The sequence below is a fragment of the Pongo pygmaeus genome, chromosome 4 (assembly GCF_028885625.2).
Source record: "Pongo pygmaeus isolate AG05252 chromosome 4, NHGRI_mPonPyg2-v2.0_pri, whole genome shotgun sequence".
In the NCBI taxonomy this organism is placed as follows: domain Eukaryota; kingdom Metazoa; phylum Chordata; class Mammalia; order Primates; family Hominidae; genus Pongo; species Pongo pygmaeus.
Window position 1 is genome coordinate 23573950 of NC_072377.2, and position 14831 is coordinate 23588780.

At 37.4% G+C, this 14831-nt stretch overlaps 1 pseudogene; it reads right to left on the minus strand.

The window, feature by feature from the left end:
• Positions 1-8493: 8493 nt before the first annotated feature.
• Positions 8494-10266, minus strand: LOC129037126 (tyrosine-protein phosphatase non-receptor type 11-like; annotated as a pseudogene).
• Positions 10267-14831: the final 4565 nt, after the last annotated feature.

The following is a 14831-nucleotide window of genomic DNA, read 5'->3' on the forward strand; positions in this document are numbered from 1 at the left end:
TGCTTGTTTGATTCTATTGCCAAGACTTTCCAATGGGTTTTGTATTTCTCTAAGTGTGTCCTTGATTCCTAAAAGTTGTGATTGTTTTTTATTTATTTCATTGAAATTTTTTCCTTTCATATCCTGTATCATGTTTTTAATTTCTTTTTTCTTTTTAATTTATTTTTTTTTTTTTTGAGATGGAGTCTTGCTCTGTTGCCCAGGCTAGAGTGCAGTGGCGTGATCTCGGTTCACTGCAACCTCTGCCTCCCAGGTTCAACGAATTCTCCTGCCTCAGCCTCCTGAGTAGCTGGGACTACAGGCTCCTGCCACCAAGCCTGGCTAATTTTTTATTTTTAGTAGAGATGGGGTTTCACCATCTTGGCCAGGCTGGTCTCGAACTCCTGACCTTGTGATCCACCCGCCTCGTTTAAATTGGACTTTACCTTTCTCTGGTGCCTCCTTGACTAGCTTAATAAATGACTTTCTGAATTCTTTTTCTGGCAATTCAGAGATTATTTTCTTGGTTTGGATACATTGCTGGTGAGCTGGTATGACCTTTTGGGGGTGTTAAAGAACCTTGTTTTGTCATGTTACCAGAATTGTTTTTCTGGTTCCTTCTCATTTGGGCAGAATATGTCAGAAGGAATATCTGGGATTCAAGGGCTGCCATTCAGATTCTTTTATCCCACAGGGTGCTCTCTTGATGTGGTATTCTCCCTGTTCCCATAGAATGGGGCTTCCTGAGAGCTGAACTGGGTAGTAATTGTTTTTGCTCTTCTGGGTCTAGCCACTCAGGGGAGCTACTGGGCTCCTGGCTGGTAGTGGGGAGTGTCTGCGAAGAGTCCTGTCATGTGATCAGTCTTCAGATCTTGCAGCCGTGAATACCAGCACCTGCTTCAGTGGAGGTAGAAGGGGAGTGAGGTGGACTTTACGAGGGTTCTGTGTTGTGTTTTTGTTTAGTGTGCTGGTTTTGTGTTAGTTGGCCTCCAGCCAGGAGGTGGCACTTTCAAGAGTACATCAGCTGTGGTCCTATAGGGAGGATGCAAACTTGCCTTAGGGACACCTGGTTAAGTATTCAGGAATCTCAGATGGTGATCAGGGCTATAGAGCTCCTAAGAGATTATTACCTTTGTCTTTGGCTACCAGGGTAGGTAGAGAAAGACCCACCAGGTTGGGGCAGGGATAGGCAGATCTGAGCTCAGCCTCTCCTTGGGCAGGGCTTGCTGTGGCTATTGTGGGGGATGGGGCGTGGTTCCCAGTTCAATGGAGTTATATTCCCAGGGGGATTATGGCTGCCTCATCTGATTCATACAGGTCACCAGGGAGGTGGGGAAAAGCCAGGAGTCATTGGTTTCACTCTGCTTCTCTGCAGCCAGCAGTCCTAAAGGTCAATTTCACTCCCACTGTGGTCCCCTAACAGTACCATGTCTATTTCCAGGCAACTGCTGACTAGGGCTGAGAATTTGCCTCAGAACACGAGCCTCGCCATTGAGAAAGCAAGCCAACTCTCAGTTGTTTGGCATCTCAGGTAGCCTGCATGGGTGATCCAGTTCCTTCAAAGGGTCTGTGGATTCTCTCGCCTTTCCTGGTATGTTCCTGTGGTAGTTCTTGGAGCAAAAGACTCACAAAAATGTGAGTCTTCACATGCTGCTCTGTCTGACCAAGCAGGAGCTGCAGACTTTAGTCCTGTCTTCTATCCATTATCTTAATCTTCAGTATCCAATTTTAGACACTCCTTATGTTGTAGTTATCAGAGTGCTTCTACAGCATGGAAACCTTACAAATTCACTCTCCTGGAGAGCAGAGAAGCCTAGAGATGTGAGGGAGACACTTGGAACCACTTTTTCACCAAGGATTTGCTCTGAAGAGGGTGGGGATCTGAAAAGCTGAACAGTCATCTGTGGCTGAGAGGCAAGAAACTTACCAGAGTTTTGTACAATTGCACAGAGTTGATGAGAGGACATAAATTGGAATTTGAGGCTAACCTGGGAGAAGGATCCTGGATTCCACACCAAAATTTCAGTTGGGTTCCTGAGAGGATATGCCTTAGGTTAGGTGAAGAGAAAATATGCCAGCAATCACAGTAACTGAAGCCAGCTTCAAAGCAAGTCAATGTCCATTTGTATTAAGGTTACCTGCACACTGTTTAATTGATTCTTGAAGCAAATATTTTTGGATGAAAAAACAATTTGGGTTTTAAGTTATCTTGCAATGTTTTATACATAATTTCTTGCTCTCATGCAAAAATAATCAGGCATGCAGCAACACAATAACAGCAACAACAACAACAACACACACACACACACACACACACACAAACTGAAAGCAAACCAAAGAAAGAAAGAAAAAAAAAGCAGAAATATCATAGTAAAACTGCCAAAAACAAAGACAAAGAGGAAAATTATAAAGGCAGCAAGAAAATAGAGAAGCCAGAAAAAAGCATGTTGCCTTCAAAAAACTTCCCCAAAGAAACAATAGAAGCCAGCAGACAATGGGCTGAAATCATTGAAGTGCCACCCTAGAACCCCAGAAGTCAATACCTTGTGAAAATGTCATTCATAAATGAAGATAATTGTTAATTTCTGAAAAACAAAAACTGGAAGAAATCAGCTGTGTAAGTCCCGATTAAAGAAAATGCTATAGGAAGATTTTTTTTGGCACTGGAAAACAATCACAGATAGAACCATGGGGATAAAGAAAGCAGAGGGAAGAATGTGGCAGGCAAATTTGAAGGTGGATTAAATGGAATTGACTAAGGAAATAATTATATGTTGTTGAACTTTATATATAATACTTACGCACAATGAAGTACATATTATATATATGCATGCACCTTAATTAAAGCACATATCTACAATAAAACTAAAGACATGGGAAAATAACTGGAGACAGGTGTTCTAAGAATTCTGAGACCCCTATATTGTCTGAAATCTGGAAATATTATAGGAAACACACTCTGTCCTGTATTAGTCCTGTATTAGTCCTGTATTTTGTTTTAACATTAATGAGTTAAGTGTATCTTATAAATTTTAGATGAGTTGTCAGCTAAAAGTAAAATAATAACTAGCAAATTATCAAAAAGGCAAATGGAAATTGATTAAAAAACATATAATACATCCAAAAAAAGGAAGAAAGAAAGAATGAAAAAATTATAAAATAAAAGTCTACTTAAGCACACATGTCAGTAATTAGTGTAATTATAGATGAATTAAACAACATTTTTTTAAAAAGTTTGTCACACTGGTTTTTAAAAAATATATACTGCCTGTTACTATAAAAACTCCATATAGTAAATATAAGATAGGTAGAGTAGTATGAAAAAAATAAATACAATGAAAACATTTATCAAATAGAACTTGCTTACCAACATATAGAGAAAATTTAACCTGTTGGCATGTGATTTGCATTAAAAAAATAGCAATTATTTTTATTACATCTGGAGATGTTATTGTCTGGGTTTATTTTTCATTCTCTACCCTTCACAATGTTTAATTTTTCTCCCACATTGATTATTTCAGAATTTTCTCATTCCGGAATTATCTGATATTGATACTACCATTGATGTATTTATTAGAATTCTGCAATAAATTCTTCATAACAAACTCAAAATCTCAATGGCTTACAGAAAGTTTTTTTTTTTTTCTTTTTTACTTATAGAAACATGGGCTTACATATTCCCCATGAGTTCCTCATTCTGGAATTAGCACTAGCCTTGGTTATGCTCTTTTCAAGGCAGATGGTAGAAGAAATGTAAGAGGTTAAACTACACAAGCACATTTTAAGCAGAAACTCATGGCATCTCCTAATATCCTATTATCGGCCACAAGAATCATTTGGTGAAGACTTTATCAATGTGATATGCTGGATGGTCTGTATTCTCTCCTGGAGGCACTGCATTCACATGGCAAATGTTGGTGTATCATTTTATCACAAGAAGGGAGTGAAGAGATGGAACAATAATTTTGTGTATTACAATTGGGAAATTTACCTTTACATTTGTTCAATTGTCACTTCCATTAGAAATCATGTACACAAGCCCACAGTGTAGGCACAATACAGTAATATATTCCAGCAGTGTACCATTTTGTCCTAGCAGTTTTATTGTGTTTCTTGTCCATACATATACATTTGGTGAGAATAAGCTCTGTGTAGATGTGTATGTATATGCAATTTACATATGTTTATATAAATTACATATTTTTAAAATTAGTTCAATATGATTATAATAAGTGTTCATTAAATACTTGAAGAGGCTTGTCCAGAGGTAACACATTATCTCAATTGATTGTTCACAGTCGCAGATCGAACTTCTGTTCTACTCTTTTCCTCCTTCTCACTATTGCACTTGACTAGTCTTAAAAAAATAAAAATAAAAAAATAAATACTTGTTAAAAGAAATAAAATTTTTGAGACAGAGTCTCACTCTGTCGCCCAGGCTGGAGTGCAGTGGCATGATCTTGGCTCATTGTAACATCTACCTCCTGGGTTCAAGTGATTCTCCTGCCTCAACCTCCCGGGTAGCTGGGATTACAGGCACCCACCACCACGCTTGGCTAATTTTTTTTTTCATATAAGAAAATGGTTTTATTCCTAATATTTAGTTCCCATACAGTTTACAAATACACTTTTACTCTGATAATACAGCTTTGCAGCTAGCAAAGCAGTTGTGCTAACACCCATAAATATAGGTGGGGAGAAAATTAACATCCACTAAGTTTTCTCTACATAAACTATTCTTTTAATGTCATTTTTTAAAAAAACAGTTGCAAATAAACTACATAATATACGTGAGCAAAAAGGCAATTAAGTGAATCTCTTGAAACACTAAATGTATAATAAACAGCATATTATCAACATCTACATAATTCACATCAAAATGATGATATCTTAAAACATATTCCTTTTAAAGGATAGATTTATCAGCAAATATTACGTATCTTTTAATACTCTGGTGCAATACTTCATATATTGCAGGAAAATTAATTGTAGGTCTAGTCATCAGCTTAATCAGGGATCCTTTTCCCATTAGCTTTTATTAATAAAAGAATCACAATTAGGTCATAAATAAACAGGCAAATTATTAATCACATGATTTGAGGCTTACGATGAAAACTTGTCAAAATTAGTTTGATATACAGCAAAGTTATACAACACACTAAAACCAGCTGTTCAATGGTTTTTGCCTTGTGTGAACTGCCTGTAGTGAAAAACAAACTTTTAGTGATGAAAGATACTATAAACTATATTTTGGAATGTTTCAAGAGGAAGAAGGAAAAAGATTTCAACAAAATTAAGGGCAAATACAGATCCTAACATAGGCATCCTGACATCAGGGGGGACATGTCCTTGCTATATGTAAAACTTGAGTTCCCCAACAACATACAGAAAACAAAGCTGCACTGGCTTTGTAGTTATGTCTATAGTCTAAGTTTCCCTTATGGATACTAAGCTACAACAAAACACTTCAAAACTGCAAATCTTTCCACATCCCCCTGAATTAAAAAAACTCAAGATGTTATTAGTTCTTAAAATCCCCAATAAAATAACCTCTAAAAATAACCTTGACCATTTTCTTTGCTGTTTCCCCAAAGCAACTGGGCTCTTTAAAGAATGCACACACACCAAGAAAGTCCTACCCATGTTTTCTCATCCCCAATTAGCCACATTTGAAAAGACCTTGATTTCACCGGGAGAGATGACCGTTAAGTTTCAGAAGGGCCACACACTAGACACGAAGTGCCTTTTAGTTTTTCTTTTTTTTGAAAAAGTTACTAAGACTGTGAAATTTGGCTTTTTTTTTAACCCCAATACCATGTGCCAGATAAATCTTTCACCCCAAAATATAAAATCCTATGCTTATAATTTTAAAATCCTCAGTGAGCTATGGAATATTGTGCATATTTAATACCTACCAGAAACCTAGAAGTAAATGGCATCCATGTGTCTGTCACACCTGTCACACTGACTTTCCAAATAACCTGATTCACCCATTACTGACTGCTCTGGCCCCGGGCTCTCTGACTTCCTCAGAAACCACCTCTTTGGAACTTTCATTTCCACAGTTTTTTTAAAAACCTGCACCTCGAGCTTTCTCCATCATCCCAGCCTCTCTGCCTGATTACATCCCATGTAAAGTAAACTCGTCTGAGAACCTGCGATCACCTTTTACCAAACACATGATAAGCCTTAGCAATCTAGGGTCTATGATAACTCTGGCCTTGGCCTAAGTTCACATGAGAACGTGATAGTTTGTTGACCTCATGGAGGGAAATCTAAATGAAATCAGTATCTTGTAAAAAACAAAGCTAGCCAAGATCAGGTATTTCCATTCTGAGTATAAAAGCAACTGATCTTAAGCAACAGGCAGAGATGTTAATGCAGGAGATACATTTGCACAAACTCTTGTGTGCTGGTGGAAGACTTTACCCCCAAAGTCGAGTCAAGACAAAACCAAAGCAAAATGGAGAATGAGTCAATGTAACAATGCAATAAAAGGAACAGGATTCAAGCTTCTTGCTGCAAATACTGAACTGAAATCTTTTTCTTTACAAGTTTGACTAGAAGACAGCAGTCACAACATTTCCCTAATAAGGGAACACACCTGTGTTCTGAAGCAATTCAAAGTTCAATGAATATTGGGGGGTGGGGGTAGGGGCTGATATATATTTTGTCAGTGAGAATGGCAGCCAAACTACCTTAGAGTCTCAAGAGACTGAGAGACCTCAGAAAGCAACTACTACCAGGGCTGGATCTAGGCCTTCCTTTTGGGAGCCACAGTCAGAAGAATCCAAGGAGACCATAACTTCACGGCAAAGATGCCATAGCATTTTATTACCGTTACAAAAGACAACCAATGATATTTTTATTGAAATATCCACATTGAATGATGATTCAACACATAAGGCAAAGAGGGATGTCTTTGGAGAAGGGACTTAAGGTAGAATATTAGCAAATCTTACCAGTTGGCTAAAACAAAAATGAGCTTGTTCAACCTGGCTGGAGGCCTGTTAGGGCTGTTCCTTCTCACTGTGGATTGACTGAAAACCAGTGGCATTAACAAAGAGTCACATTTCCCAAGTCTGGGGGTGCCCCAGTGGGGTGGTGCTGCTCTCAAAAGCCCTGTGCCCCTAAACACATCCACCCTCACAAGATCAGTTTCCCCAAGTGCTGGTTTCAAAAATAGGCTCAGGGTTGGCAGAAATCATTCAGGAAGCCTCTTGAAGGCCCTTTCTTCATTTCTCAGTCTGACTTTCAGCTTGTCCCAGCTACTTTAAGCAGCTTCGGCTTCCCAAGGTCACTAGCAACTTCTACTTTTGCTAATATCCTTGGTTTTCCATGGCCAAGGTTGTGGCTGTGACTGTCTGTTAGACTAGTGGCCCCCCAATTAGCTGCACCTCCATTTCACACCCTTTTCTTGAATCTGGGCTGGGCTTGTGACTTGTTTAGTAAGTAGAGGGCATACTCAAGCTCTCTTCTGATTAGAAAAAATCATCATCATCAATAGAGGGCAGTAGAAGGAACACTGTGACAATTCTGCACTTAAGTCTTCAGAAGGCCTGGCCACTGTGCTTTTGAGCTCTTGGGAGCTCTGAGCTGCATGTGAGAGGTCTAGGTACCCTGCCAGCCAGGCCACTGAAAGAGACTACATGGAGAAGGAGAGACTCAGGACTGCAGGCGGAGAGATAAGCCCAGCCATCCCAGTCTCTCCGCTGACCTGCTGACCACATGAGTGGCCACTTGCAGGCTGGCAGAAGAACAGCCCAGCTGAGCCCAGCTGAGCCCAGCTCAGATTGAAGAACAGTTGGGGGTGGTGATTTTTTAAGCCACTAAAGTTTTAGGGTAAGTTTGTCAGCAACATTTGACAACCAAAAACACTGGTCATTCATAGATGTCTCTTTTCTAAGTACAAGACAATTACTCAAATGCAAAGAAAATATGGCAAACGTTTTTCCACCACAACCTTCTCAGTCAACAGCTGAACTATAATTGGTCATTGGCTGAAGAAAAAAAAAAAGCCACACCTCTTATCTTAGTTCATAAATATCCATGATTCTTTTCCTATGACTCTTTAATGCCAATGCAAAAGTTGACCAGTCAGCTTCTGACAGTCTCAGGCACTGGCTTAGTTCTCATTTGGCCAAAAATAGAAGCCATCAAAATGAATTATCCACTACTGGATACAAGATGGTAAATGAGATTGTTCTCACTTTTCTAGGATGTCGTTACTTAATTTTCCTAAATCATTTCTTCTTATCATCCCCCACAATGAGGAAAAAAAATAAACTGGTTAAGGTTATAAAAAGAAAGAAAAAAGCCTATTACTAGAATTTGAATCCCCATCATCTGCAAAATACAGCGCACAATTTAACTGCTTCCTCAATTTAAAACAAATTCTATAAAATATAATGTTGTCTACATTGTAGAGATGATTTCTTCTTATCTAAGGAAATAAGTGATTGGGAAGCAGGTATTTTTGAGTTAAAATACAGTGATCTTTAAATGGTTTCAAATTTTGCTTATCAAAAGGTAGTCAACCACAGTGCAAGCCTTCCAAATCTAAATTCTGTCTTCACATAAACTTTCTTGCATCTTTTCTTGATCTTTTTAGAGACAGGGTGAAAGTCCACATCTATTTCTGTGCTGAAGTTTTGGCAGGTTTTCTCATCTGAAACTTTTCTGCTGTTGCATCAGGCTCACGTTTTCAGACTCTAGCACTGTCTTCTCTCATTTCTGCACAGGGTGGCGTTGGAATACAAGGCAAGAGGGCGTTTTGATCTTCACTTGTCTGGTCTACTAGAGAATATTTAATATCTGTATATTTGTGCCCTTTCCTCTTGCTTTTCTGCTCTTCTTCAATCCTGAGCTGCAGTGTTTCAATATAATGCTGGACTGCCATACAGATGAATCGGTACTATGCTTCTGTCTGGACCATCCCTGACCTCTGAGACCGCACCATCTGGATGGTTTTGGGAACATCAATGTTGCAGTCAACACCTTTCTCTCTGACAATGTCAATAAGAATATCAATAACAATGAAAGTCCCTGTCAGGCCAATTCCAGCACTGCAGTGCACCACGACCAGCCCTGCATCCGTGATGCTCTCCTGCTTATGGTACACCTCCTCTAGGAAGTCCAGCACGCCTCTGGGGTCGCTGGGCACTCCATGGTCCGGCCAGGTCCCAAAGTGGTATTGCCAGACCATTCTCTCCATATTCCCTTGTCCAACCTTTGAAAGTTTAAGTTCTCTTAGCGTATAATCATGAGCTGCGCTTTCTTTGACGTTCCTAACACGCATGATGCCATATTCTTTTAGAGCATACTCATCAGGCCAGTATTTGACACATTTACTCTTTCCTCTCTCCACTTCTTTTATTGTCATGACAATCACTCGGGAGTTTTCTTGGAACTTCATCTGCCAAAAGTCATTCACTGTGTTTTGCAGGCAGCCTTGTGTGGCAATGTAACACTTTTAGGACTTTGAATTGTTGCACTTGGTTTCAAATTCAGGCATGATGATATTTTCATTGATGTAATCTGAAACAGGCTCATTGGGATCACCGTCGTGTAGGACAACCCATATATGATCAAAGGGTAGGATGGTTTTATATCTATTTCTGTTTGTGTTTTCTTGCCTTTGACCCTCTTTTCGGCTGTAGAGAAGTTTGCACTCCTGTTGTAGTGTCTCAAATTTTTCCCAAAAGCCTTGTTTGACTTTATCTGTGGTCTCAGCTAATTTGCTTAGTTCCTGAACTCTGCTTTCTATTTCAGCAGCATTTATATGAGTCATGTTAAGGGGATGCTTGAGTTGTACTACTGTACCCAGTGTTTCCACCATGAGATTCTTCTTGTAATGTTCTTCAAGATCTGTCAAAGAATCAAACCGTTCTCCTCCACCAACGTCGTATTTCAGCTCCTTTCTGAGGTAGGATCTGCACAGTTCAGAAGATATTTAAGCTCAATAACATCTCCATTCTTCTCTTTTAATTGCCCATGATGTTCCATGTAATACTGAACCAACTCAGCCAAAGTGGCACATTTCTCCCCTCCATAGAGGTCATAGTAATCACCAGTGTTCTAAATGTGGGTAACAGCTCCATTTCTTCTAATGGAAAGTGTGAAGTCTCCAGGGTTACTTTTATTAGGCCTTGTCAAAAAACTGTCATCAACTCCTCTTGTCAACAGTAGGTTTTCTGCCTCCGCACCAGTGATATTTGGGTGAAACCATCTCCGCGATATCATGTTCCTCCCGCCCTCCAGCTCTGCAACGGACCCGCTGCTTGCTCAGGCTCCGCTGGGCTGGGTCACATCGGGCTTGCCCAAGGGAGGCCTACTCGGGACCAGACAAGGGGACAGAGCCAGCCGGCTGCACACAGACCCACTTTCCAGGCCTGGGGATCCCAGAGACTGTGCAGCCGCCCCCGGTCCGGCTTGCTCCTCCTCCGGCTAATTTTTGTACTTTTTGTGGAGAAGGGGTTTCTCAATTTTGGCCAGGCTAGTCTTGAACTCCTGGCCCTCCTTGGGCTTCCAAAGTGCTGGGATTACAGGCTTGAGCCACCAGGCCTGGTCGGGCCTCTATTTCAATATGATTTTTATTTGGATGGACATCTGGAGAAGCCTATACTGTATTATATTGCTTTGCTTTCCATAACTAATTATAGAAATATCTATATTACAAGCTATATACAATTTCATGAATTTCAAATAAAACACTGAAGGTCTGAGCATGGGATTCAAACATACAAAATAGTAATTGTAATAGCCAAAATTAGAAAGATATGGATTTTCTGTTATTGGATTATCTGACTATATTTTTCTTAGCTTATAGGAACAACTGAAGAAAATTATAGTGTATTATAGGATAGACATGATTTTCCTGAATTTCCAATAAAATTCTAGAGGCTCTCATAAGAAGACCAACAATATAAAGTAGTAAAACTGATACATCCACTATTAGAAAAATGCAAACTTCATAATAATATTCTTGCCATTTGATAGAATTGCTTTTGTACATCTATACATTCGGAGTTTTGTTTTGTTTTCTGAGCTGGTTATGAGAAGAAACAGAATTTTTAGGAAATGAAACTTTATTTTCGTCAGTATTTTAGTTTTGTACATTAAACTTCTTTTACTTAAAATATGTTGTATTTATTTTCTAGCATTTTTTCTTCTTCTCATACTTATGTGTTGACTCAAGGGGTACCTGATAAAATAGATACAATTGATTATTCCTATAAAGATTTATATGCTTCAAAAAGTAGAAGTTGCCTTACTTTTTCATAATGTTTCTTTATATTTGAATAACACTTAAATGTAAAGATTACATGGTGAAAACAGACAAGATAGATCTTATATAGTCTATTGTTTTACAGACCTTTTAATGTATACTTCTGAGACTAAAAAGTAATACCTAACACTTATGCTATCTATTAGGCCATGTATTAGACTCATTGCTTCATGAGGATCCTCCTAGTTTCATGAGGATGCATAAGTATATTTTAGGCATCACTGCATTTTTAATGCCTACTATTGAGGCAACAGTATGGGAGGGGCTCAATAAATAGTTTTTAAATGTGTAAGTCTGGCGACTAATTTCAGGAGGAAATTAATGTATAAATATTTATCAAAACACTATTGAGCCCTTAAAGTTGCCATGATTTTTTGTAAGTGTTGATAACAAAAACAGATGTGATTCTGCCCTACTTTGCACTTATAATCCAGAGATAGAGAAGCACATTAATCAAACACAACAGACACTATAAATGTGTATCTATCATTACTGCTATAAAAGAACGAACTCTTTGAGGACTTATGGAAGTAAGATTTGACATAATTATGATTAGTGAAAGTGGAAATCAAATAATGGAATATAACGCATTAATGGTTGAATAATCAAAAAACCAGATAATAAGGGGGGCAGCATAGAGAAGCCAAGACACAGGAAATAGCACATGAAGTGTACTGTGATATGCAGGGGCGTTATTAATGAGTACAGAGACCCCAAAAAGTAAAAGGTCAGAGATGACAAAGCAAAGAATACAATGAGGATGCATGATATGAAAAAAAGCTGAAGAGACACTTAGGGAGAGGGTGTTAGATTTTTATTGATCAGGATAACAGTTGTCTTTTTCTTTCTTTCTTTTTTTTTTTTTTTGAGACAGAGCCTCACTCTGTTGCCAGGCTGGAGTGCAGTGGCGTGACCTCAGCTCACTGCAACCTCCACCTCCTGGATTCAAGCGATTCTCCTGCCTCACTCTCCTGAGTAGCTGGGACTACAGGCACCCGCCACCACGCCCAGCTAATTTTTGTATTTTTAATAGAGATAGGGTTTCACTGTGTTGGCCAGCATGGTCTCGATCTCTTGACCTCGTGATCCGCCCGCCTTGGACTCCCAAAGCTCTAGGATTATAGGCGTGCGCCATCGCGCCCAGCCTAACAGTTGTCTTTTTCTAAAAAAGCGTGAAAACAATTAAAATATTTTATATGTTTGTTGGCATTTTCAGATTTTTAAAATATTATCCTGACTGCTGTAGGGGAAAATGGAGCACAGGTAATCTATGGCTAGTGTGGGAAAAACAAAAAGTTAACTGCTGATTTCCAAGTGAGTGATATAATTGCATGAGCAGGTATTGTGGTGTAGATGGAGGGAAGGTTAAAAAATACAGTATTTTTTACTAGGTAAAATAAATAAGAATATATGCAATTCTATAGATGATAATGTCATTCACCTACATAGGAAACATTGGAAGAGGCACATGTTTGGGGGAACTTTATTTTGTTGTTAGCACATAAACCTGGAATGCCTTAGATATATTTAAGACATGATATTAAATATACATATTGCATTACCCATTACAAAATATCTGCCTTTCAATAAAAGTATTATAAGTCATGCCTATGAAGAACAGAAGCGATAAACAAAGCAAACAAACTATACTCAGATATGATACAGATAAGAAGTTAGTTATGACTAATATGTTAAAATCTGCAATAGAAAAAGTAGACAACTTAAAAGATGGACAATTTAAGTAAAGAAAATTATAAGAAAAAAATCCAAAGGTAACGCTAGAAATGAAAAACAGAAACAGAAATGAAGAATGTTGTTTGATAGCTAATCAGTAGACTGAACATGGCCTAGGAAAGAAATTAGTGAGCTTAAAATTAGACCAATTGAATCGTCTTAAATTTAATGCAAAGGATAAAACTAATAACAACAACAACAAAAATAGAACTGAATGTCCCCAAACCAAGATCAGTTTGAAAATATTCAACAAACACATAATAGTAATACTAAAAGAGGAATAAAGAGATAGTGTAGCAGAAGTAATACTTCAAGAAACAATGGCTAAGAACTTTACAAAATTAAGAATAGACACCAAAACAAACACTCAGGAAGCTCAGAGACAACAGGCATGATAAATAAACACACACACACACACACACTCACAAAATAACACATACTATTTTCAAATTGCAGACAGCTAAAGGTGAAATAAAACTCTTGAGGAAACACAAGAGGGAAAATACCTAGAGAAGAATAAGGTTAGGAATTACAGCAAACTTCTTATCATAAGTCCATAAGCAAGAAAAGATTAGGGTCAAATATTTAACGTATTAGAAAACCACTTAGAATTAGATATCAGGAGAAATTACCTTTCAAAAGTGAAGGAAAAATAAGACATCCTCTGAAAATTAAACACTGAGGAAATTCATCATCATTTAATTTGCCTTATAATAAATGATAAAAGTTCTTCAGGAGGAATAAAAATAATGCAGGCCTGAAACTTAGAAATAAAGGCAAGAGAAAAGAAATCGATTACGATAAAGAATTTTTTATTTTTCTTATTTTTATGAATAAAATATAAATTTGTGTTTAATTAAATAATTATAACAATTTGTTGTTACATATGTTTATATAATATATGGATAAGTGAAATGCATAACAGCAATGACAAAACTGATGGAACAGATGAATTGTGACTATTCTAAGAAACTTACAGTAAACATGAATAGATACACTATAATTTGAAGATAAGCTTTGATTAGTTAAATCACTGTATTAGAACATTAAGGGCAGCCACTTAAAATTTTTAAAAATTACTATAAATGATATACTAAGAACAAACACAATGAATAGAAAACAGTTACACACACAGCAGACAGTAAATAATCTGTATCAATAATGGCTTTAAAATGACTAGTTTAGATGCACCATTAAAAGACAGAGATGCCACTCTTTGTTGTCAAAAAGAATCTAATTTGAAGCATATAAACTAAGGTTAAAATTTTACAAAGGATGAAAAAGATATCATGCTAACACTAATCCAAAGAAAGCAGAAGTAACTATATTAATTTTGGATAAAGCAGACATCAGAAGAAGAAAATGTATTATGGATAAAGAGCAACACAACATAACGAGAAAGGAAACAATTATCCAAAAATGTATATTATATAACAACCCTAAACCTAATAATAAAGAATCAAAGTGCTCTATTAGACCTGAAGAAGAAATAAATAAATAAATACATACACTATTATAGCTAGTGTGCTATAAAATTTCAACATTTCTTTTCACAAGTGATATATCAATAAGCAGAAAATCAGTAAGGACATTGTTGACCTGAACAATACTAAAAATCAATGTGATATAATTGATACTTATATACCACTTCATTCAATAACAGCAGCACATATATTCTTCTCAAGTTTGCATGGAACATTCAACAAAGGAAACCACATTCTTTTCTGGGACATAAAATGCCTATCAATGTGTTAGAAACATATTAATAACTTAAAACACATATTAATAACTTAAAAGCATAGAAATTGTGGAAACCATGTGTTCAGAAAAC